At 40.7% G+C, this 25,917-nt stretch overlaps 1 protein-coding gene across 5 annotated transcripts in view; it reads right to left on the minus strand.

Annotated features, from left to right (window-relative positions):
• CPEB1 (cytoplasmic polyadenylation element binding protein 1) overlaps positions 1-25,917 on the minus strand; it is a 100,694-nt gene that overhangs the window by 53,426 nt on the left and 21,351 nt on the right. The window lies entirely within an intron of this gene.

The raw sequence follows: 25,917 nt of genomic DNA on the forward strand, positions 1-25,917 counted from the left end.
CAATCACAGAATCACAATCTATTCCTGAAGGATTCAGACAACAATTAGGCCTAATTTTTACTAAAGTTCATGAAAAATATAGCAGTTAAGACAAGCGTGTGGTGAAACTTGCACTGGTTTATACTCTTGATGGCATAATATTCTGACCGAATTCACTTGCAAATAAACTTCTGACGTGAGAAGATTTAACTTGTAAATGCAAGTATTAATAAGCTTTTAATCTGAGAAAAAAAGCACCAAATTTGGAAAACATATGTACTAAAAAATTCATGAAAATGTTCATTACAGGCCAGGCGCTGCAGTTCATACCTGTAATCCCAGCACTTTGGGAGACTGAGGTGGGCAGATCACTTGAGGCCAGGAGTTTCAACTCCTGGCCAACATGGCGAAACCCCGTCTCTACTAAAAATACAAAAAATTAGCTAGATATGGTGGTGCACACCTGTAATCCCAGCTACTCGGAAAGCTGAGGCTTGAGAATCACTTGAACCCAGGAGGCAGAGGTTACAGTGAGCCGAGATTGTGCCACTGCACTCCAACCTGGGCAACGGAGGGAGACTCTGTCTCAAAAAAAAAAAAAAAAAATTCATTACAGTATTATTTTTAGCAAGAAGATACCCAAGAAGCATGTAGTTTTGTTTACACGGCAAGAAGAGGATATGAACTGTTAAGCAGTTTTGATACATCCTCTTGACATAAATTTTAAGTCATTAACATGGAAGACAATCTAGCAACAAGCAAAAATACTCATGGCAGGCTTAAGATACCAGGAAGAATATATGCTGTAGCTACCCCTTCATCCTCCAATGCTAAAATGTCAATTTTAAAGAAATTTAAAGTCTGTAACCGTATTAGAAAACAAAAAAGGATATCCTCGGTGTGCCAAAATCAGGAAGAATCCTAAAAACAAGAAATATAGGCTGGACGCGTTGGTTCATGCCTGTAATCCCAGTGCTTTGGGAGGCTGAGGCAGGTGGATCACTTGAGCCCAACTAAATGATAATTAAAAAGACTTCACAACTCATAAAATGCACTTAAATCCATGCTCAGAGGGAAATTTACAGTCTTTGGTAATGTATTAAAAAGATTAAAAACCATGGGCGAAGAATGGTGACTCATGCCTGTTATACAAATACAAGTGCTTTGGGAGGCTCAGATGGGAGGACTGCTTGAGCCCAGGAGTTTGAGGTTACAGTGAGGTATGATTGTGCCACTACCTGAGTGACTGAGCAAGACTCTGCATCCAGAAACATATGTATATAAAATTGGCTGGGCACGGTGGCTCATGCCTGTAATCCCAGCACTTTGTGAGGCCAAGGCGAACAGATCACTTGAGGTCAGGAGTTTGAGACCAGCCTGGCCAACATGGTGAAAACCTGTCTCTACTAAAAATACAAAATTTAGCTGGGCATGGTGGTGGGCACCTGTAATCCCAGCTACTCAGGAGGCTGAGACAGAAGAATTGCTTGAACCCAGAAGATGGAGGTTACAGTGAGCTGAGATCATGTGCTGCACTCCAGCCTGGACGACAGAGCGACCCTTCATCTCAAAAAATAATAATAATAATAAATAAAAACAAAATAAAATCAATGATCAGGGTAATATTAGTGAAATGGCAGAATAAGGACCTCTGACAATTCTTCCTACATAAAAATAAAAACCAATGAGAACACTAGCAAAAAATTGTCACAATAAACTTTGTCAGAACTCTACAAATTAAACCAAAAGCTTGCAGAAATTTGGGGAGTATTTGTTTAAAAAATGAAAACAAGATAGCTGAATCTTGGTAAGAACAACATTCTTTGTAGCCTTTTAATTTGTATTATTTTCATACCTTCCTCCCGAGCTCTATTATAACCCTGAAAAAAAGCAAGCTGTATCACAGCGAAAATTAGCAGTCTGGAAGCCACTGAAAGGACAAAACAGTGAGGCGAGATTCTGCCACTGCACTCCAACCTGGGCAATGGAGGGAGACTCTGTCTCAAAAAAAAAAAAAAAAAAAGTTCATTGCAGTATTATTTTTAGGAGCTCAAGCCCCATCCTCAACGAATTGTCATTACTTGACCTTTTACATGGTTACACACAAGGCCCCACTTATGCGGTTGTATCCGACCCGCCTCCGAGCTCACCAAGTACAGCTAGCCATTTCCCATTTCCCACGGGATATTTGTTTAAAAAAAAAAATCATAGGCAATTATTAAATATCCCAGGTGCCTGAGGCATTTGGTAACAGTTTAGGAACTCAACAGGCTAGCCAAAAAAGCTTAAAAGGCTGGGTAATGAAATATGAGGCTTTATAAAATACTCAACATATTCCTGGGAATCTAGGCTAACTTGCATGCTTGAAAAAAAGCATTAGATTAGAAGGCCCTAAGCTCTCTCTTCTGGTTAACCTTGACGCTCTGTACAAACAGGAAGTGAAGACTACTGCAGGGCTGTAAACTGTCTGGCTCAGTGTGGAGGGCAACTGGGCCCCTTGTCAAAGACTGGGAAACTTACTGGTTCTAAGTATGTAAGGCAATTTCTATCCATCATTAGCTGACTACTAAGATAACCAAGCAGAGACTTCAGTGGCCACATATTAAAAAAAAATGCAAAGCTTACAGAATTAGCTGAGAAAAGCCACTAAATAAACAACAACAAACAAGAACCCTTCAGCCTATGGAGGAGGAATAACCCGATTTCCGGACTTGCTACGTTATTTCCAATGTCCAATTTTCAAGACAAAATTTATAAGACATTCAAAGAAAGAAGTATGGCCCATTCATGGGGAAAAAAAATCATTAAAAATGGTCCCTGAGAAAGACCAGAAATTACATGTATTAGACAAAGACTCTAGCTATTTTAAATACGTTTGAAGAACTAAAGGATACCATATGTGGCTGTGGACAGTGGCTCTGTAATCCCAGCACTTTGAGAGGCCAAGAAGGAAGGATCACTTGAGGCCAGGAGTTCAAGCCAAGCCTGGGCAACATAGCAAGGTTCCAGTGCTACAGAAAACAAAACAACAGGCCGGGCACGGTGGCTCACGCCTGTAATCCCAGCACTTTGGGAGGCCAAGGCAAGCGACCCAAGATTATGCCACTGTACTCCAGCCTGGGTGACGGAGCAAGACTCCATGTCAAAAAACAAACAAACAACAGAAACAAGAAACCATATCTAAGGAACTAAAGTATGAGAGTTATGTCTCACCAAATAGAGACCATTACTAAAGAGACAGAAATTACATATAAAAAAGAACCAATTAGAAATCCTAGAACTGAAAGGTATAATAACTAAAATGAAAAATTCACTACAGGGGCTCAACAGCAGATTTAAAAAGAAAAATCAGCAAGGCTGAAGATATAGACATTGAGATTATCCAGTCTGAGGATGAGAAAGTACAGAGCCTCAGAGACATCTGTGATACAGTCGAGTATACCAAGATACACATATTAGAAGTCCCAAAGCAGATGAGGGAAAGAGACAGAATATGTGAAGAAATAATGGCAGAAAACATTGATGAAAAACATTAATCTACATATTCAAAAAATCCGATGAACTGAAAGTAGGATAAGTGCAAAGAGACCTACACCAAGACACATTAAACTGTCAAAAGCCAGGGACATAGAATGGGGAAAACTGCAAGAGAGAAGCAATCATCATATATGAAATACAAGGGATTTTCAAGAACATTAATAGCTGATTTCTTACCAGAAACTGTGGAGCCAGAAGGCAGTAGGACGACATACTGAGGGAGTTAAAAGAAGAAACTCAACCAAGAATTTTTTATCAGCAACACGATCCTTCAAAAATGGAGAAATTAAGACATTCCTAGACAAAAAGAGAGTTTATCACTAGCAGATCTCCCCTAAAACAAATACTAAAGAGAATCCTTCCCAGTGAAGTGAAAGAATGCTAGACAGTTCCTTTAATCCACATGAATAAAGAAGACCAAAAAAGATAACTACATAGGTAAATATAAAAGACAGTATATTTTTGTCTAATTTTTTTTTTCTCCTATCAGATTTAAAAGATAACCGAATGGGGGCAGGATAAGAAGGTATTGGTCAAAGGGTACTAACTTTTGATTAGGATGAAACAGTTCTGAAGAGCCATTGTATAGAATGATGGTAACTAAACTATACAATGTGTTCTATAGTTGTACTTGCTGAGATTTTAGATGTTCTCACCACAAAAATATAAGTATGTCAGGTGATGAATATATTAGCGTTAATCATTTCACAATGTATACATATATCACAACATTATACTGTACACCATAAAGTTCTCATTTTTCAATTATTAAAGCTAGGAAGCAGATAAAATATAGCTAAAGTTAATTATAAATCTGTATTGATAGGCACACCATGTATAAAGACATATTTGTGGTCGGGCGCGGTGGCTCATGCCTGTAATCCTAGCACTTTGGGAGGCTGAGGTGGGCAGATCACCTAAGGTCAGGAGATCGAGACCAGCCTGACCAACATGGAGAATCCCTGTCTCTACTAAAAACAGAAAATTAGCCAGGCGTGGTACCACATGCCTGTAATCCCAGCTACTCAGGAGGCTGGGGGAGGAGAATTGCTTGAACCCAGGAGGCGGAGGTTGCAGTGAGCAGAGATCGTACCATTGCACCCAAGCCTAGGCAACAAGAGTGAAACCCCAACTTAAAAAAAAAAAAAAAAAGATATATTTGTATTACATTAACAGCACAAGAGGAGGAGAAAAAGTGATACTGGTGCAAAGTTTCTGTATACTATTGAAAATAAAATTGGTGGCCAGGCGCGGTGGCTCACGCCTGTAATCCCAACACTTTGGGAGGCTGAGGTGGGTGGATCACAAGGTCAGGAAATCGAGACCATCCTGACTAACACGGTGAAATCCCGTCTCTACTAAAAATAAAAAAATTAACCAGGTGTGGTGGTGGGCGCCTATAGTCCCAGCTACTTGGGAGGCTGAGGCAGGAGAATGGCGTGAACCCGGGAGATGGAGCCTGCAGTAAGCAGAGATCACACCACTGCACTCCAGCCTGGGCAACAGAGCGAGACTCCGTCTCAAAAAAAAAAAAAAAAAAAAAAAAAAGAAAAGAAAAGAAAAAGAAAAGAAAAGAAAATTGGTATTATTTGACCTAGATTGTTAATATAAATTAAGGTGCTAGTTCCGGCTGGGCGTGGTGACTCATGCCTGTAATCCCAGCACTTCAGGGGGCCGAGGCAAGCAGATCACTTGAGTTCAGGGGTTTGAGACCAGCCTGGCCAACATGGCAAAATCTTGTCTCTACTAAAAATATCAAAAAAATTAGCCGGGCATGGTGATGGGTACCTGTGATCCCAGCTACTCAGGAGGCTGAGGGAGACGAATTGCTTGAATCCAGGAGCTGAGGGGTTACAGTGACCCGAGATGGCACCACTGCACTCCAGCCTGGGTGACAGAGCGAGACTCCGTCTCAAAAACAAACAAACAAAAAGCTAGTTCTCAACACATCCACTAAGAAAATAACTTAAAAATACACAGTAAAAGAGGCCAGGCACAGGGGCTCATGCCTGCAATCCCAGCACTTTGGGAAGCCAAGGTGGGAAGATCACTTAAGGCCAGGAGTTTGAGACCAGCCTGGGTGACAGAGCAAGACTTTGTCTCTTTTTTAAAAAAAAGAAAAAGAAAGAAACTATATACAAGAACGGCAAGGAAATTAAAGAAACAAGGAAATTAAAATATCATAGGATTTTATACTAGAAAATATCTTAAAAAAGAAGGCAGTAATGGAAGAATAGGGGGAAAAGACACAAGACATGGAAAACAAATAGAAAAATGGCAGGTGTGTATCTCATCTTACCAGTAATTATATTAAACGTAGATGGATCAAACCCTTGAATAAATGACAGACTGACAGAATGGCCTTTTTAAAAGCATGATCCAAATATATACTGTACAACAGAAGATACACTTTAAGACTCAAAGACACAAACAGGGCTAGGCACGGTGGCTCACCCCTGTAATCCCAGCATTTTGGGAGGCTGAGGCAAGTGGATCACCTGAGGTCTGGAGTTCGAGACCAGTCTAGCCAACATGGTGAAACCCCGTATCTACTAAAAACACAAAAATTACCCAGGCATAGTGGTGTGTGCCTGTAGTCCCAGCTACTGAGGAGGCTGAGACAGGAGAATTGCTTGAACTGGGAGGCAGAGGTTGCAGTGAGCCAAGATCGCGCCACTGCACTCCAGCCTGGGCGACAGAGCAGGACTCGAGTCTCAAGGAAAAAAAAGACACAAATACGTTGAAAGTAAAAGGCTGGAAAAGAGTATACCCTGCAAGTAGTAACCAAATGAGATGTAGAATAACTGTACCTATTACCAGACAAAACAGACGTTAAGACAAAAATTGTTACTAGAGATAAAGGAGGACACTTTATAATAAAAGGGCTAATTTATCAAAAAAAAGTTAACAATTATAAACACCAATGAACCTAACACAGACCACCAAAGTATATGCAACAAAAACTGACAGAAATGACAGGAGAAACAGATACTTCAACAGTAACACTATTGGTGGAAACATCAATAGTGCACTTTCAGTAATGTATAGAACAAGATGACAGTATCAGGAAGGAAACTGTATACTTGAACACCATAAACCAACTAGAACAGACACAAGATATTTCAATCAACAAAAGAATATACAATCTTAAGTATGTATGAAATACTCTCCAGGACAGACCATATGTTAGGCCATAAAGTCTCAAAAAATGTGACATGGCTGAAATCATACAAAGTACATTCTGCAACCACAAAGGAATAGAATTAGAAGTCAGTAACAGAAGGAAAACTGGAAAATTCACAAAACATGTGGAAATTAAACAACATACTCTTCATCAGTTGATCAAAGAAGAAATCACGGGCGAATGAGAAAATACTTCGAGATGAAGAAACACACCATACTAAAACTTATGGCATGCAAGGAAAATAATACTTGGAAAGTTGTAAAATTTTAAAGATTATGCTGGATGTCATAGCTCACACCTGTAATCCCAGAACTTTAGAGGCTGAGGTAGGAGGATCACTTGAGCCCAGGAGTTTGAAACAGCCCAGGCAACATAGTGAGAGACTCTACCTCTACAAAAAAAAATATAAATTAGCCAGGCATGGTGGTGTACAACTGTAGTCCCAGCTGCTCAGGAGGCTGAGGTGGGAGGATTGCTTGAGCCTGGGAGGTTGCAGCTACAGTGAGTTGTGATCACGCTACTGCACTCCAGCCTGGGCAACAGAGCTAGAGCCTGTCTCAAAATAATAATAATAAAAAAAATCAATAACCTAACACTCTACCTAAAGAAACTAGAAAAAATAAACACAAAGCAAGTATAGGAAGCAACAAAGATTGAAGTCAAAATAAATAATGTCTAGAAAAACTATAAAAAAAAACAGAAGTTGGTTCTTTGAAAAACATCTGCAAAACTGATAAACCTTGAGCTAGATTAACCAAGAAGAAATGAAAGTGGGTACATTCCTACCAACCTTACAGAAATAAAACAAAGAATATAAAGAATTACCATGGGCTGGCCGCGATGGCTCATGCCTGTAATCCCAGCACTTTGGGAGGCTGAGGCGGGTGGATCGCCTGAGGTCGGGAGTTCGAGATCAGCCCAACCAACATGGAAAAACTCCATCTCTACTAAAAATACAAAATTAGCCAGGTGTGGTGGCGCATGCCTGTAATCTCAGTTACTTGGGAGGCTGAGGCAGGAGAATCACTTGAACCTGGGAGACAGAGGTTGCAGTGAGCCAAGATCGCCCCATTGCACTCCAGCCTAGGCAACAAGAGCAAAACTCCGTCTCAAAAAAAGAATTACTATGAATAATTATATGCCTACAAATTAGAAAACATAGGTGAAATGAACAAATCCTATAGCCACAAATCACCAAAACTAACTCAAAGAAATAGACAATCTGAATGCACTTTTAATGAACAAAAAGCCCATATTAGTCATCAACAAACTTCCCAGAGAACAGTCCAGGACAAGAAAGCTTCACTGGTGAATTCTACCAAAAACCTAAAAAGGAATAAATACCAATTATTCACACGTACTCTTCCAAAAAAGCAGACGAGGAGGGAACGCTTTACAACTCAGTCATGAAGCAAGTATTTTTCCCTGATACCAAAATCAGGCAGAGACCACAAGAAAAGAAAATCATAGACCTATCTATCTGTTTATTAATCTAAATGCAGTGGCATCTAAGATGGATTACACACTATGACCAAATGGAGTTCATTCCAAGAAGACAAGGTTAGTTCATTATACGAAAAAAAATCAATATAATATTAATAGAACAAAAGTTAAAAAAACACATGATCATCTCAATGGACACAGACAAGTATTTGATGAAAATCCAATACCCTTTCATGATAAAAATATTCAATAAACTAGGAATAGAAAAAAACATCTGCAGGCTGGGCCTGGTGGCTCACGCCTGTAATCCCAGCACTTTGGGAGGCCAAGGTGGGTGGATCACCTGAGGTCAGGAGTTCGAGTCCAGCCTGACCAACATGATGAAACCCTATCTCTACTAAAAATACAAAAATTAGCCAGGCATGGTGGCGCATACCTGTAATCTCAGCTACTCCAGAGGCTGAGGCAGGAGAATTGCTTGAACCTGGGAGGTGGAGGTTACAGTGAGCCAAGATCATGCCACTGCACTTCAGCCTCGGGGACAGAGCAAGACTCTATTCTCAAAAAAAAAAAAAAAAATCAAATCCTCAACTTGATAAAGGGCTCCTACAAAAACACCTACATCTAACATCATATTTAATGGTGAAAGAAGTCTGCTCTCTTCACTTCTATTCAAAACTATACTGAAATTTTTAGCCAGCACAATTAGGAAGGGAAATGAAACAAAACGCATCTAGATGGAAAAAAAAGTAAAACTATCTTTATAGATGATACACTCAGAAGGCATGATCTCAGATGTAAAAAATCCTAAGAAACCACACACACACACACACACACAAAAATCCATGTACAAAAATCAGCTCTATTTCTATACACTAGCAATGAACAATCTGAAAATAACAGTTTGACTTACAATAGCATGAAAAATAAATATACTTATGAACAAATTGCAAGACTTGGACACTGAAAACTGTAAGAAATCATTGAAACAAACTAAAACAAAAGACATCCCCAATTCATGCACTGACTTAACAAAAAGACTTACTATTGTTAAGATCGCAATAGTAGGCCAGGCACAGTGGCTCATGCTTACAATCTCAACACTTTGGGAGGCTGAGGCAAGAGGACCCTTTGAGGCAAGGAGTTCAAGACCAGCCTGGCCAATATAGCAATACCCCATCTCTACAAAAAAATAAAAATAAAAATTAGCCAGCTACGGTAGCACATGCCTGCAGTCCTCGATACTCAAGAGGCTGAGACAGGAGGATCACTTGAGCCCAAGAGATAGCATCTCAAAAAAAAAAAAAAAAGAAAACCCCAAAAAACAAAAAACAAAAATACAATGATCTAATAATTTTCATCTCAATAAGTTAAAAGAAAAAAAAAAAAAAAACACAGTAAATCAAATCCAAAGAAAGCAATAGGAAAAAAAATAAACAACACATAAAATAAAAGTGTAATAGAGGCCAGGCGCAGTGGCTCACACCAGCACTTTGGGAGGCTGAGGTGGGCGGATCATCTGAGGTCGGGAGTTCAAGACCAGCCTGACCAACATGGAGAAACTCCGTCTCTACTAAAAATACGAAATTAGCCAGGTATGGTGGCACATGCCTGCAATCCCAGCTACTTGGGAGGCTGAGGCAGGAGAATCACTTGAACCCAGGAGGCGGAGGTTGTGGTGAGGCAAGATCATGCCATTGTACTCCAGCCTGGGCAACAAGAGCGAAACTCCGTCTCAAAAAAAAAAAAAAAAAAAAAAAGAAATGTGTAATAGAAAGAATGAGGGATGAGGGGGGATCAAAGCCAAAAGCTTATTTAAAAAAAAAAAGATTAGTAACACAGACTAAAACAGCAAACCTAATGTTAAGAAATACTGGAAATTTTGTAATCCCAGCACTTTGGGAGGCCGAGGCAGGTGAATCACAAGATCAGGAGATCAAGACCATCCTGGCTAACACAGTGAAACCCCATCTCTACTAAAAAAATACAAAAAATTAGCTGGGCATGGTGGCGGGCACCTGTAATCCCGGGCAGGTGGCAGGCACCTGTAATCAGGAGGCTGAGGCAGGAGAATGGCATGAACCTGGGGACAGAGCTTGCAGTGAACCGAGATCGCGCCACTGCACTCCAGCCTGGGAGACAGAGCACGACTCTGTCTCAAAAAAATAAAATAAATACTGGAAATTCTAAAACATCAGAAGAAGCTTTTACATAAACTTTTATGCCAATGAATTTGAAAATTTAAATGAAATGGAGAAATTCCTAGAAAAACACAACTTAGCAAAACTTAGAAGAAGAAATAGAAATTCGAGCCAGGTGCAGTGGCTCATGCCTATAACCTCAGCACTCTGGGAGGCTGAGGTGGGCAGATTACCTGAGGTCAGGAGTTTGAGACCAGCCTGGCTAACATGGTGAAATCCCATCTCTACTAAAAACACAAAAATTAGCCAGGTGTGGTGGAGCACCCCTGTAGTCCCAGCTACTTGGGAGGCAGAGGCAGGAGAATCGCTTGAGCCCAGGAGGCAGAGAGGTTGCAGTGAGCTGAGATCACACTACTGTACTCCAGCCTGGGCGACAGAGTGAGAGTCTGTCTTAAAAAAAAAGAAAAAAAAAAAACCAGAAATTTGGATAATTGTGTTTTAAAAACTGGGCCAGGCATGGTGGCTCACACCTGTAATCCCAGCACTTTGGGAGTCCAAGGTGGGTGGATCATGAGGTCAGGAGTTCAAGATCAGTATGGCCAAGATGGTGAAACTCCATCTCTACTAAAAATACAAATATTAGCCAGGCGTGGTGACAGGCTCCTGTAATCCCAGCTACTCGGGCTGCTGAGGCAGGAGAATCGCTTGAACCTGGGGGGTGGAGGTTGCAGTAAGCCAAGACTGTACCACTGCACTCCAACCTGGGCAATACAGTGAGACTCTGTCTCAAAAAAAACAAAAACAAAAAACTGAATCCACATTTTAAAAACTGTTCCTCAAAAAAACAAAAACAAAAACAAAAACACACTCCAGGCCCAGGTGGCTTCAGCAATGAATTATACCAAAATTTAAGAAAGACTATTATAAATTTCACACAAGCTCTTCCCAACAACAGAGTGGAAAAAAAAAAAACAAACAAACTTAAGCTAATGATTTGCTTCACGAAGCTAACGACTCTGACACCAGGAATATTTTAAGGAAGGAAAATTACAAGCTTATCTCTTATGTGCATGAACACAAAAATCCTAAAGATAACATTTACAAACAAAATCCAAACAATATACTAAATAACTTATATTATGAACAACTTGAGTAAATTCCAGGAAAGCAAAGTTGGCTTTACTCTGGTATTCTTCCCTGAATGTTATTCCTACATCTATAGAATACAGGAGAAAAGTTAAATGAATAGATGCAGAAAACTGATATAATTTAATAACATTCATGATTTATTATTATTTTTTTTTTCTTTTTTGGAGACAGTGTCTGGCTCTGTCACCCAGGCTGAAGTGCAGTGGCACGATCTTGGCTTACCGCAATCTCTGCCTCCTGAGCTCAAGCGATCCTCCCACCTCAGCCCCAAGTAACTGGGACTACAGGTGCATGCCACCACACTCGGCTTTTTGTACTTTTGTACAGATGGGGTTTCACTGCATTGCCCAGGCTGGTCTCTAAGTCCTGGGTTCAAGTGATCTGCCCACCTCAACCTCCCAAAGTGCTGGGATTATAGACATGAGCCGCACCCTGCAAATTTTTTTTTTTTTTAAAGCCTCTTGGCAAAGTCTGAAAATAACTTTCTTAATCAGATAAAAAACATTCACAAAAACTTCAGCATATTTAAAGGAGAAATGCTGAGAAGTTCACTAACAGCCCCTCCCCTAAGACTGGAAACAAGTCCCCCCCAACCCGAGAAAAAAGACACACACCCTGCATGGGAGCCTGGAACTCTACGACCCCCCTGGGATAGCCCTGGAGGCTGCCGGGAAGTGACTGGCCTCCTTGGGAGGCTCCCAGTGTCCTCTTCGGCCTCGCTGCTTCTGAGTCCCTGCTGGCATGCCTCCGCCACCTGGTGGCCTTGCTGCCACCTGGGAAAGCCCTCCAGAAGAGAGACACGCACCCTGGGTGGGAGCCTGGGACTCTAAGACTCCCCACCCCGGAACAGCCCCGGGGGCTGCTGGGAAGGGACTGGCCTCCTTGGGAGGCTCCCAGCGACCTCTTTGGCCCTCTTAACCATATAAAAATATACAACCATATAGAAATATAGGTCTTGCTCCCAGGTTGCAGTGCAGCAGCATGATCATAGCTCACTGAAGCCTCAAACTCCTGGGCTCCCACCTTAACCTCCCAAAGTGCTGGGATTACAGGCATGAGCCACTGCACTCAGCTGCAATATTCTATTTCTTGACCTGGGTAGTGGTTATGTGGGTGTCTGCTGTTTAACTGATTGAAGTATACAGGTGTTCATGCAAGTTTCCATATATTCTATGTTTAACAATTTGGAAAAGTCCATCAAACTAGTCCAAGAATTAAACAAAACACAATGATAATTTAAGTAATCAGTAAAAATTACTGAAGTCTAAATAAATAACCATTGTGTACACATACACACATACAAAACTGCAAAGTAAATTCCTAGATATTATCAGTACCGAATGTGGGGGGAGCACAATTTGAACACAAAATGAGGGCCTTTTTCAGCTTAGGCATCCAGTTGGAGAAAATGTATTCATTAAGCAATTGTATAATGTTACCTAACATGCACCAGGCCCAATACTGAGGATTAGAAATCCAAGGATTTCAGAAGACCTTTAAAAACAAAAAAGAAAAGAAACGAAACCCAAGGATATTTAAGACCTAGTCTTTACATATTTTTCAAGAGACTTACAGTCTAAACAGAAAACCTTGTTCAATCAACTCTTTAAAATATAAATATGTGTGTGTGTATATATATATATGACCTCAGCCAATGCTCTCACAACTGCATCTATATATACCCACACTATACAATCACTATCACCATTTAGTAAGTGCAGTTATGTGCACCATTGTAGATTCTATTCAATACAAATCTTAATTTAAGTTTCACAAAACTCCCACAAATGGGTATTATTACTACCTATGTGTCTAAAGACGAAATTTAAGCCAAGGTCACAGCAAGTAAGTAGCACAATCAGAATTTGTTCTCAGGTCATCTGCATTCAGAGCCTGTACCCTACCTTTGTTTGGGTTTATTATGAAATGGACGAACAATGTTTTTTTCAAAACTGTACCCTAACCTCCCATTTTAAGAATATATATATGTTTACACCACCACATGATGGATCCACAAATAAACAGAAAGAGCCAAGAAGGACCTTGCTTTATCTCACGGATTGACACACTACAGAACATGGGAAGCAGGACAGTGTGAGAAAATTTCTGAAGTGACAACCAAGTCAACCTGGAATAAAAGAATTCTTCCAGGAAGACAGTCAATTTCGTTGTCAACTATGTAGCAGAAGAGCATTCGTTGCACAACTTCATCTAAGTTAATGATTTTAATTATATAACATGCATGGAATGTCAAGAAACAGCAGACAGAATGGCATAAAGGAAAAGAACCCTGGGACACAATTCTAGAAACTTTCTCTGGGTTGATGCCAGATCATATATGCTACATGTATTTTTTTTTTTTTTTTTTTTGAGACGGAGTCTTGCTCTGCCGCCCAGGCTGGAGTGCAGTGGCCAGATCTCAGCTCACTGCAAGCTCCGCCTCCCGGGTTCACGCCATTCTCCTGTCTCAGCCTCCCGAGTAGCTGGAACTACAGGCGCCTGCCTCGTCGCCCGGCTAGTTTTTTGTATTTTTTTTAGTAGAGACGGGGTTTCACCGTATTAGCCAGGATGGTCTCGATCTCCTGACCTCGTGATCCACCCGTCTCGGCCTCCCAAAGTGCTGGGATTACAGGCTTGAGCCACCGCGCCCGGCCTACATGTATTATTTTAACTTCAGAAAGTATTTTATAATATAAAGAAAACAAAATCAAAGTTGGATTTATAGCTATATCAACTGGAATTTTGAAGTATGACAATACCTAGAGTCTACAAGGAATGTGACTGAAAACTCATGAAATCCTAGCAGGATTATAAACTGGTAAATGCACTTTGAAAAAGTACCCAGCAACTTGAAGTGTGAAGACAGTATACCAAACTCTGCAATTAACTTCTAGGTACATACTCAAGGAAGCTCTTGTGATGTGTGCACAGGAGACATAAACAAGGATGTTCACCAAAATATTGTTTATAATAGCAGAAAATATATACTTAAAGATTTGCCTAAATACAGCAAAAAATACATACCTAACCATTTACCAAGAGGGATACTGTATATATTTATGTAAAATATTACTACAAAGCAATTAAAATGTACTGATTTTACTCACAAATAACGATCAATATGTACACATTATAAATATGATACATGGAAAAAAGCAAATGCCAGGAAGATAATGTCATATTCTTTGCATAAAGATTTAAAACATATGACAATTAGGAGAGAGCATGAGGGGTCTTCTCAGTTGCTGATATCATTCTATTTCTTGATTTGAGCTTGAGAGCATGAGTGTATTTGTTTTGTGACAATTTACCCAGTTATATACTTTAATTGTGCATTTTCCTCAGTGTATGTTTTATTTGCATAAAAAAGTAAAATGTTTATGGACATACACAGAGAAGTATAAAAATATGGATGGCAAGGAAATACACCAACTTCAGGAGAGTTACCCTCTAGGAAAATGAGGAAAAGAGTACACTTAAGTGAAAAATTTTTATTTGATTTTTATATTGTCTGAATGAAGGTCTGAATCGAATATATCAAAATCTTAACTTTTGTTAAAGATCAGTGGTAGATACATTATTTTATGTTCCTCTTCTTCAATTTTTTTTTTTTTTTGAGATGGAGTTTCACTCTTGTCCTCCCCCAGGCTGGAGTGCAGTGGCACGATCTCAGCTCACTGCAACCTCCACCTTCCAGGTTCAAGTGATTCTCTTGCGTCAGCCTCCCAAGTAGCTGGGATTACAGGTGCACGGCACCATGCCCGGCTAATTTTTGTATTTTCAGTAGAGACAGGGTTTCTCCATGTTGGCAAGGCTGGTTAAAATTTTTAAAAGCAAAAAAACCCTATAAAAGCAAATATGTGCATTTAAATCCTACCATTCTGAGATAACTATGTTTGCAAAGGTTAACAGCTTTGAGACATAACTGACATATAAACTGCATGTACTTAAAGTGCAGAATTTGATATGTTTCAACCTATGTATACATACCCACGAAACCATCACCAAAAGTTAAGATAATAAACATATCCATCTTCCCAAAAGCTTATTTCGTTATTTGACCTCTTATCCTCAAGTTCTGCCCCAAAAGTTTAACGCCCTTTTTTTTTTTTTTTTGAGACGGAGTCTCGCTCTGTCGCCCAGGCTGGAGTGCAGTGGCTGGATCTCAGCTCACTGCAAGCTCCGCCTCCCGGGTTTACGCCATTCTCTCGCCTCAGCCTCCCGAGTAGCTGGGACTACAGGCGCCCGCCATCTCGCCCGGCTAATTTTTGTATTTTTTTAGTAGAGACGGGGTTTCACAGTGTTAGCCAGGGTGGTCTCGATCTCCTGACCTCGTGATCCGCCCGTCTCGGCCTCCCAAAGTGCTGGGATTACAGGCTTGAGCCACCGCGCCCGGCCTTAACGCCCTTTTGAAATCCTTTTCTACCTACTTCTGAGTCCTCTTGCCCAGGCAACCACTGATCTCCCTGCTGTCACTAGAGGTTAGTTGGCATTTGATAGAATTCTGTGTAAAAGGAATTATGTAGTATACTCTTTTGTCTGGCTTCTTTCGCTGAGCATAATTATCCTGAAATTCATCCATGCTGTAGTAAGTAGCATCAATAGTTTATTCCTCTTTACTGCTGAGCAGTACTCCTTTGCATTTGTTTATCCATTCAGCTATTGATGGACATCTGGGTTGTTTCCAGGTTTTGGCTATTATATATAAAGAGGCTATGAACATTTGTGTTAAGTTTGTATGTGGATAAATGGTGTCACTGCTCGAGTGTGACCAATACTACTCAAAACTGCCAACATAATCGAAAATAAGGAAACTCTGAGAAACTGCCACAGTCTGGAGGAGCCTACATGATGACTAATGTGATATTCTGGGTGGGATCGTGGTACAGAAAAAGCACATTAGGTAAAAACTAAGAAAATCCAAATAAAATACAGATTACAGTATCAATATTGCTTCATTAGGTGTGACAAATGCACAATACTAACATAAGACGTTAGCAAAATAGGGGAAAACTAATTACAGGATATACAGGAATTCTCTGTGCTATCTTTGTAACTCTTCTATTAATTGTTATTAATTATATTAAAGTTATTAATTCTATTAATAACGTGTAACTTCTCTAACTTTTCTATTAATTGAAAGCTATTCTAAAATGTAAGCTTATTAAAAAAAAAAAAACTTAAGAGTGGAACCACTGGATCTTATGATAGGTAAACATTTAACCTTTTAGGAACCTGCCAAACTGTTTTCCAAAAAGTTGTACCATTTTGCATTCCTCAGCAGTTTGACAGTTTCAGTTATTCAACATCCTGCCAATTCTTGGTAAGGTCAGTCTTCTCAATTTTAGACATTCTAAGAGGCAAAAACACTTTCTGTGTATATTTTGTCAATATATATATTGTATACACATATATACACATGTATATTCTCTCTCATATACACATTGACAAATGCACAATACATATATATGTATATATGAGAGATAATATTTTTATATATATTCTTCAAACAAGATCAGCAAAATCAGACTTCCTCGTTCCTACAGGAAACTGGCAGTTGCCTAGATGCAAATCTCTCCATACATCCTCTAAAACTCACAGATAAACAAAAGCAATAAAACTAACTCACATCTCAAAACTATAGACTGTTTGGGAGACAGGTTACCACAAACCAATTCGCACATAAGAGGGACTCAAATGTCCAAAACCTGAAATACCTACTTCTGGAGCCAACACTAGACAGGACTGTCACAGCAGCAAACAGAAAATGGCATTAAAAAGCAAACAAACAAAAAACTCCTTTACATTAGTATTAAATACCATCAAAACTTAGAGATAAAAGATCTACAAACACCGATAATTTTTTTTTTTTTTTTTTTTTTTTTGAGACGGAGTCTCGCTCTGTCACCCAGGCTGGAGTGCAGTGGTGCAATCTTGGCTCACTGCAAGCCCAGCCTCCTGGGTTCACGCCATTCTCCTGCCTTAGCCTCCTGAGTAGCTGGCACTACAGGTGCCCACCACCATGTCTGGCTAATTTTTTTTGTTTTTTGTTTTAGTAGAGACAGGGTTTCACCGTGTTAGCCAGGATGGTCTCACTCTCCTGACCTCATGATTCTCCCACCTCAGCCTCCCAAAGTGCTGGGATTACAGGTGTGAGCCACTGTGCCCAGCCAAAAATTTTTAAAGACCAGATAAGCAAAGGGATATACCAACTTCTTAAATTAGAAGACTTGTCAACATATCCATGATCCAGAACTTGATTCATAGGTTTAATGCAATCCCAGTCAAAATCCTAGTAGAACTTTGTGTATGGGGAGCGGGGGGTGGAGCTTGGACTGATGAGCTGAATTTATAATTTATATAGAAATGTGAAGATCCAAGAAAAGCCAAGAATCCAAAAAGACAAAGTTGAAGGACTTCACTACCAACTATCAAAGCCTATTATAAAGCTACAATAATTAACACAAGGACAGATAAATAGACCAATGGAACAGAAGAGAGTATCCAGAAACTGATCTGTACATATACTATGGATGCCTGATTTATGAGAAAGGCGACATGGCAATACAATTTAGAAGAAATTTCTTCCACCAAAATGATACTGAGTCAACTGATTATCCACACAGAACAAAATTAATCTTCCCCCTCTAGCTTACACCATGTACAAAACAAAATTCCAGATGGGTTGCAAATCTAAGTGTGAAAGGTAAAACAACTTTTGAAAAGAAACGTATACTACCTCCATGACCTTGTAATAGGCAAATATTTCTTAAACAGGCCACAAGCATTAAGCACAATGGAATAAAGTCATTAAATTATACTTCATTACAATTCAAGTTTTCTGTTATTCAAAAGACACCAATTAAGAGTACAAAGGCAAACCACAGACTTGAAGAAAACAATTGTAATACATATTTCAGAGACAGAACTCATATGTGGCCCATATAAAGAACTGCTACAAGTAAACAAGAAAAAGGTAGATAACCCTAAGAAAAATGAGTATAAAGGCATGAAGAGACACTTCAAGAAAAAGGATATCCAAAGGCCAATAAACATGCAAATGTGCTCAACTTCATTAGTCACCAAGGAAATGAACATTAAAACCACAACAGATACTGCTACATACTCTCCAAAATGGCTAAAATGAAAGACAATACAATTATTGACGAGGATATGAAACAACCCAAAACACTGCCCACTACTAGAAGTGCAAACTGGTATAAACACTGAGAAAAACTGGCAGCATCTCAAAGATAAACATATGTATACCCTCTCCTAAGGAAGATAATCAAGAGAAATTAATTCACCAAAAGATAATAGCAGCACTACTCACAACGGACCCAAACTGGAACAACTCAAATGCCTATTAACAGTATAACGAATAATCATTGGTACATTCATACAATGAAATACTGTAAAGCAACAGAAATGAATGATCCACGACCAGTTGCAACATGGATGAAACTCACAGCTAAAGAGTACATATCTGGGCCAGCGCGGTGGCTCATGCCTGTAATCCCAGCACTTTGGGAGGCTGAGGCAGGAGGATCATGAGGTCAGGAGTTTGAGACCAGCCTGGCCAATATGGTGAATATAATATGACCAATATGTCTCTACTAAAAATACAAAAATTAGCCAGGCATGATGGTGCTCGACTGTAGTCCCAGCTACTTGGGAGGCTGAGGCAGAAGAATCCCTTGAACCCGGGAAGTGGAGGATACAGGGAGCCAAGATCACGCCACTGCACTGCAGCCTGGGCAACAGAGCGAGACTCCATCTAAAAAAAATTAAAAAGTACAAATCTGTGATTCCATTTATGTAAATTCAAAATCAGGCAAAATTGATCTATGCAATTAAAAGTCAGCATGAACTGGGTGTACTGGCTCACAACTATAATCCCAACACTTTGGGAAGCCAAGGCAAGGAACTTGCTTGAGCCCAAGAGTTCGAGACCAGACTGGTCAACACAGCAAGATCCTGTCTCTACAAAAACTTAAAAAAAAAATTAGTTGGGCATGGTGGTGCATGCTTGCAGTCCCAGCTACTCAGAAGGCTGAGGCAAGAGGATCACTTGAGCCCAGGAGTTCAAGGCTGCAGTGCAATGAGCTATGATAATGTCAATGGGCTGCAGCCTGGGTGAGACAGAGTGATACCCCATCTCAGAAAAATACAAAGTTAGCAGAACAATTGCCCTTTGTAAATTAGAGACTGAAAGGATTGCAAGGGGAATTTTGGTGTATTCTTAATTTTTGCCTCTACATGTGAGTAGTTATACAAGATGTGTTCAGTGTATAAAAATTCAGTGAACAAGTACACTTGTACTTTTCTGTAAGTTAACTTCAATAACACAAGTTAAATCGTTATCACTTAACTGTTACAGCCACATAGTAAGGTTTCACAAAAGTTTATTTTGTGGGAGACAAGACTTCATGAGAGTAATTTCAATCATTTCCTGCAAGCTGGGACTGAATGTATTAAACTTTGTTTTGGAATAGCTTTTCAGACAATTTAGTGATGATACGGTTTATGATCCAGTACAATAAGAAGTGAAACCATCTCAGTCAAAAATTCAACATTAGTCATGTCAGTAATCCCAGCAACTTGGGAGGCTGAGGCTGGAGGATTGCTTGAGGCCAGGAGTCTGAGACTAGCCTGGGCAACATAGTGAGACCATGTTTCTTTAAAAAAAAAAAAAAAAAAAAAAATCCAGGGCGGGTGAGGTGTCCCAGCACTTTGGGAGGCCAAGGTGGGCAGATCACCTGAGGCCAGGAGGTCAAGACCAGCCTGACCAACATGGAGAAACCCTGTCTCTACTAAAAATATAAAATTAGCCGGGCATGGTGGCGCATGCCTGTAATACCAGCTACTCAGGAGCCTAAGGCAGGAGAATCACTTGAACCCAGGCAGAGGTTGCAGTGAGCCAAGATCCCACCATTGCACTCCAGCCTGGGCAACAAGAGCCAAACTCAGTCTCAAAAAAAAAAAATCCAACTTCAGGCTACGACGATACAATTCTTTGGTCCTACATTAAAAGTCAGCAATCTATTTAGGTCTGGGAGCTGGTTACATGGTTGTGTTCATTTTGGGAAAGTTGGAGCTCTTCACCTATGATACAGCATGTACTTTCCTGTATGTATATTTTATTTCAGTTTTTAAAAACTGTTAAATCAACATATCAGTCCTAAACCTTACTTAGGACTGCTTTGACTAATCAATTCCTTTCTAAACCTCCAAGCTATTTTAACTGGTTATTGAGAAATGGCATCTCAGTGAGTTAACATGAAACTGTTCCTCCAATCATTGCCTCCAGCCTAAATACTAAGTCTCCCTACCCATATAGCAGTTAAGATGTCCCTTAATGATGTTTCACCACTTTTCACATCTTTACAGACACTGTTAGTAAAAACTCGACGCATTAATACTTAAATAACATGTCCATTTGCAGCCCATTTTCTCCATTCCTCACAGATTCCAAAAGATCTATGGCTTAAAGGCCTAGGGAATGTGGAGAGGGCCCTCTAGATGGCAGACATCCCTCTCATCTCCACTGGACAGTTGTTGGGGTAGGAAATCCAGCTCTGGCCTTACCTTCCAGCCCCACCCTAGCTCCCACCACCCATCATGCAACAAGGGCCTTCTTGGTGGGGTACCAGCCCAAAAGCTCAGGCCTTTGCAAAACCCTCTTAAACCACAGCAAGTCACAACTTTCTTGTATATAAACAGAGAATTCAGATGCTCCAGCTACTCTCTTTCCCCACCCCACCACATCTCTCTCCAGAGTCTCACTCTATCACCCAGGCTGGAGTGCAGTGGTGCGACCTTGGCTCAGTGCAACCTCCAACTCCTGGGTTCAAGAAATTCTCCTGCCCCAGCCTCCCGGACTACAGGCACACACCATCATGCCCAGTTAATCTTTGTATTTTTAGTAGAGACAAAGTTTCACCATGTTGGTCAGGCTAGTCTCGAACTCCTGACCTCAAGTGATCTGCCCACCTCCCAAAGTGCTGGGATTACAGGTATGAGTCACTGCACCCAGCCCACATCTCTTAATTTCTCATTAATCTCTATTCAGTCAGGGACAGACAGCAAGTCAGTTGTCTAACCAGGGGTTCAACCTTGTCTTCTTTCTTGGAAGCATTCTCCATCTATACAAATATTTCTCTTGGAAGACCCTCTTGCTTGGCTTGAACAACAAAGCCACATCCTATCCCACCCTCCTCCACAGACGGGAGGGAATCACTTCAAATGCTACCCCCTCCTTATGTGATCCTCTTTATAGGCCAGGGAAGGGTTGAGCTAATGTTTGTGGTAGGAGGGACAGCTCTGTGACCTTTTGGTAAGCCCTGGCAGGAGGTATCTGGCCCCACCTCTTAGGGATTCTCATTACACCACAGGTCACTTAACAGCTCTTTATTCTCAGCTTTGGGCCCTAATGGCCAATTCTGGGGCAATAGAAAAAAAAATAATCTACTCAACCTCCAGTTAAGACTAAAGTAATTTTAATTCTCTTCAAAGCCTATTTCAAATGCTGCTTTGACCAGAAGTGTTTCCTAGTTCTCAACTAAACCAACCTCTCCCTGACCCTATTACAGCACTTTTCCAATGGTGTTTTATCAACTGGGTTATGCATGCAACTAGCAATGTGAAACACTGTGTTAGGATATACGCCATTTGAAAATTTATTATCAAATGTTTGTTTTAGAAGAACTAGTGGGGAAAAGTATACAGAAAAAAATTACCCAGCCGGGTGCGGTGGCTCATGTCTGTAATCCCAGAAGTTTGGAAGGCCAAGGCAGGTGGATCACTTGAGGTCAGGAGTTCAAGACCAGCCTGGCCACGAAACCCCATCTCTACCAACACAAAAATTAGCCAGGCATGGTGGCGCACACCTGTAATCCCAGTTACTCAGGAGACCAAGGCAGAAGAATCACTTGGACCCGGGAGTCAGAGGTTGCAGTGAGCCGAGATCATGCCACTGCACTCCAGCCTGGACAACAGAGCGGGATTCCATCTCAGGAAAAAAAAAATTACCCATAATTTTTTTCTGTATTACCCACCTTCACTGTCACATTTATATCATTCCAGGGTTTTTCTATGCATATATACTTAAAACCATTCTTTTTACACTTTGCTTTTATACATTTTGCTTTTTTACATCTGTCTTATACTTTGTTTTTTTTCATTTCAGACACCATTCTTTGCCATTAAGTAGTCTTCTACAAACATTATATTTTATGGTACAGGATACTCCATGATACAACTTTCCTATCATTTACTTAACATTCTATTACCAAATTGTCCCTAGTTATAACGCTGTCCATAAACAATCTTAGGTTTTCATAATTCTCATTATTTCCTTCAAGTAACAAAATTACTTTTGATCAGAAGCTACAAGTTTGGGTTATTTCTTAAGGTTCTTCATAGAAAAATATATATCCTAGTTTACTTCCTCATTAACCACAAGGTTGGTATTTTTGCTGGTGAACACAGGAAAAATGCTCTCTACTGTAGGCCAGGCATCCTTGTTTCACCGCTCGAGAACACAGGCCCACAGCCCTGAGCTGAATTCACAGGTGAAAAGCAAGAGAGCTGACCACACAAGGGAGGGGCTAGGTATATGTGAAGGGCTCAAAAACATCAGCTACCTCTGACAGAAACCTTTCCTACAATTCCTTGAGTTTCCTTAAATCTGCAGTGCTGTCTTAACATCTGACTCCCATAAGAAACCTGTGAGTCAGGATGAACAGGTACCATTCTGTCCTATAGCTGAGAAAACTGACCTTTTATCTCACTGCCCAGGGTCAAGCTTAGAACCCAGGTTTCCCAATTTCCTGAAGATCTTCCTCCTGTTTCTCTTAGAAGGTTCTAAGAAGCTGAAAAGGAGTTGAAGAGCCCGAGAAGTCTATAATTTGTACTTCAGCTACTGACCCTGGGCAGAGTATAATGGTAACAACACCCTCACCAGACCCTGGCATCTTACCAGTGAAGTCACTGGGCTCCCTGGACAGTTGCAAACATACACTCCTGAAAGCTCCTCTCCCATCAATCATGGGTCCTTTCCCTTAGGTCCAACATCTAGTATTAGCTGAAAAATATTTTCCTGGAAGCTAGAAAAGTTTCCAGCATCTCTGAAACAACCCAGTGAGGTTTAAGCCATTGTTGAATTGTTGAGTGTCATACTTTTATTTTTTGGTGGAGGTGGGCAGGGGTCCTGTTCTGTCACCCAGGCTGTAGTACAGTGGCACAACCACGGTTCACTGCAGCTTCGACCTCCCAAACTCAAGTGATCTTCCCACCTCATTCTCCAACTAGCTGCAACTAGGTGCACACCCCACATCCCGCTAATTTTTCTATTTTTTTGTAGACAGGGTTTCACCATGTTGCCCAGGTTGGTCTCGAACTCCTGGCTTCAAGTGATCCACCTGCTCCAGCCTCAATTACAGGTTTAAGTCACCATGCCTGGCCTGTCATTCTTACTGGGACACAATACATGCAATTTCCTCAAAGGAGAAAAAGAGAACATGTAGTAGAACTAAGAAAGATGACTCCCTGAACTTTTAACTCAGCATAACCGTAAAAGAGAACTGGGTTAGCTCACGACTTACATTTTTCTTTTGTAGAAGTCAGAAGAGACAAAAACTACCCTAACCCCCGAGTATGCCCTTCTCTCATTTGCCTTCCCGTATGACAAAAGCAAATGCTACAAGTTACTTTCTTCCTTAATAAGCCTCTCCCTCAAACATTAAGCTATTTAATGTTCACATACTCCTACATTTTTGTGGGAATTATTTCTAAGGCCAAGCTAAAAAATAAATAAAAGAATTTACAACTAAAAACAGTAGTTGTCCTTTGGTGTATGTAGGGAATTGGTTCCGGGACCCCTAGAGTATACTAAAATCCACACATACTCAAGTCTCACAGTTGGTTCTGAGGAACCCACCTATACCAGAAAAGTCAGCCCTCCATATATGTGGAGGTTTCCCAATTTGTCCCTAGTTATAACGCTGTCCATAAACAATCTTAGGTTTTCATAATTCTCATTATTTCCTTCAAGTAACAAAATTACTTTTGATCAGAAGCTACAAGTTTGGGTTATTTCTTAAGGTTCTTCATAGAAAAATATATATCCTAGTTTACTTCCTCATTAACCACAAGGTTGGTATTTTTGAATACCAACCTTGAATAACATCCCTTGAATACCACATTTTCCAGCTTTGGTTGAAAAACATCTGCATATAAGTGGACCTGCACAGTTCAAAGTAGTGTTGCTCAAGGGTCGACTGTAATTATCAGTCCTTGTTTTGAGAATCCCCATTGTTGCTAATTGTTTTCAAGGTCCATTTTTAAACATTAAAAATATATTCTTTCATCTAAAATCACTCAAACAGGCCAGGCACAGTGGCTCACACCTGTAATCCCAGCACTTTGGGAGGCCGAGGTGGGTGGATCACCTGAAGTCAGGAGTTTGAGACCAGCCTGCCCAACAGGGCAAAACCCCATTTCTACTAAAAATACAAAAAATTGGCCAGGCGCGGTGGCTCAAACCTGTAATCCCAGCACTTTGGGAGGCCAAGACGGGCGGATCACGAGGTCAGGAGATCGAGACCATCCTGGCTAACATGGTGAAACCCCGTCTCTACTAAAAATACAAAAAACTAGCCAGGCGAGGTGGCAGGCGCCTGTAGTCCCAGCTACTCGGGAAGCTGAGGCAGGAGAATGGTGTAAACCCGGGAGGCGGAGCTTGCAGTGAGCTGTGATCCGGCCACTGCACTCCAGCCTGGGCGGCAGTGAGACTCCGTCTCAAAAAAAAAAAATTAGCCAGGTGTGGTGGTGGGTGCCTGTAATCCCAGCTACTTGGGAGGCTGAGGCAGGAGAATTGCTTGAATCCAGGAGGCGGAGGTTACAGTGAGCTGAGATCACACCACTGCATTCCAGCCTGGGCAACAGAGCGAGACTCTGCCTCGAAAGAAAAGAAAGAAAAGAAAGAGAAAAAAATATAAAATAAAGGCCAGGCGCAGTGGCTCACACCTGTAATCCCAGCACTTTGGCAGGCCACGGCAGGCAGATCACAAGGTCAGGAGAGCGAGACCATCCTGGCCAACATGGTGAAACCCTGTCTCTACTAAATACACAAAAATAAGCTGGGCATGGTGGTGCGTGCCTGTAATCCCAGCTACTAGGGAGGCTGAGGCAGGATAACTGCTTGAACCAGGGAGTCGGAGGTTGCAGTGAGCCGAGATCGCACCACTGCACTCCAGCCTGGGGACAGAGCGAGACTCTGTCTCAAAAAAAAAAATAAAAGAAAAAGAAAATACGAAAACAAAATAAATAACTCAAACCAAAAACACTTCAACATTCTTATAATGGGTTGCAACTCCGACAAAATGAAACACCGTTAGGACATCCACACCTCTTGGAAAGAGTCAACTTCAGAAGATGCTGCCCTCTATCTCCACTATTCCTTGGAGTATCCAGTAGATCATA

Source organism: Trachypithecus francoisi, unplaced genomic scaffold (genome assembly GCF_009764315.1).
Source record: "Trachypithecus francoisi isolate TF-2019V2 unplaced genomic scaffold, Tfra_2.0 Lachesis_group3, whole genome shotgun sequence".
In the NCBI taxonomy this organism is placed as follows: Eukaryota; Metazoa; Chordata; class Mammalia; order Primates; family Cercopithecidae; genus Trachypithecus; species Trachypithecus francoisi.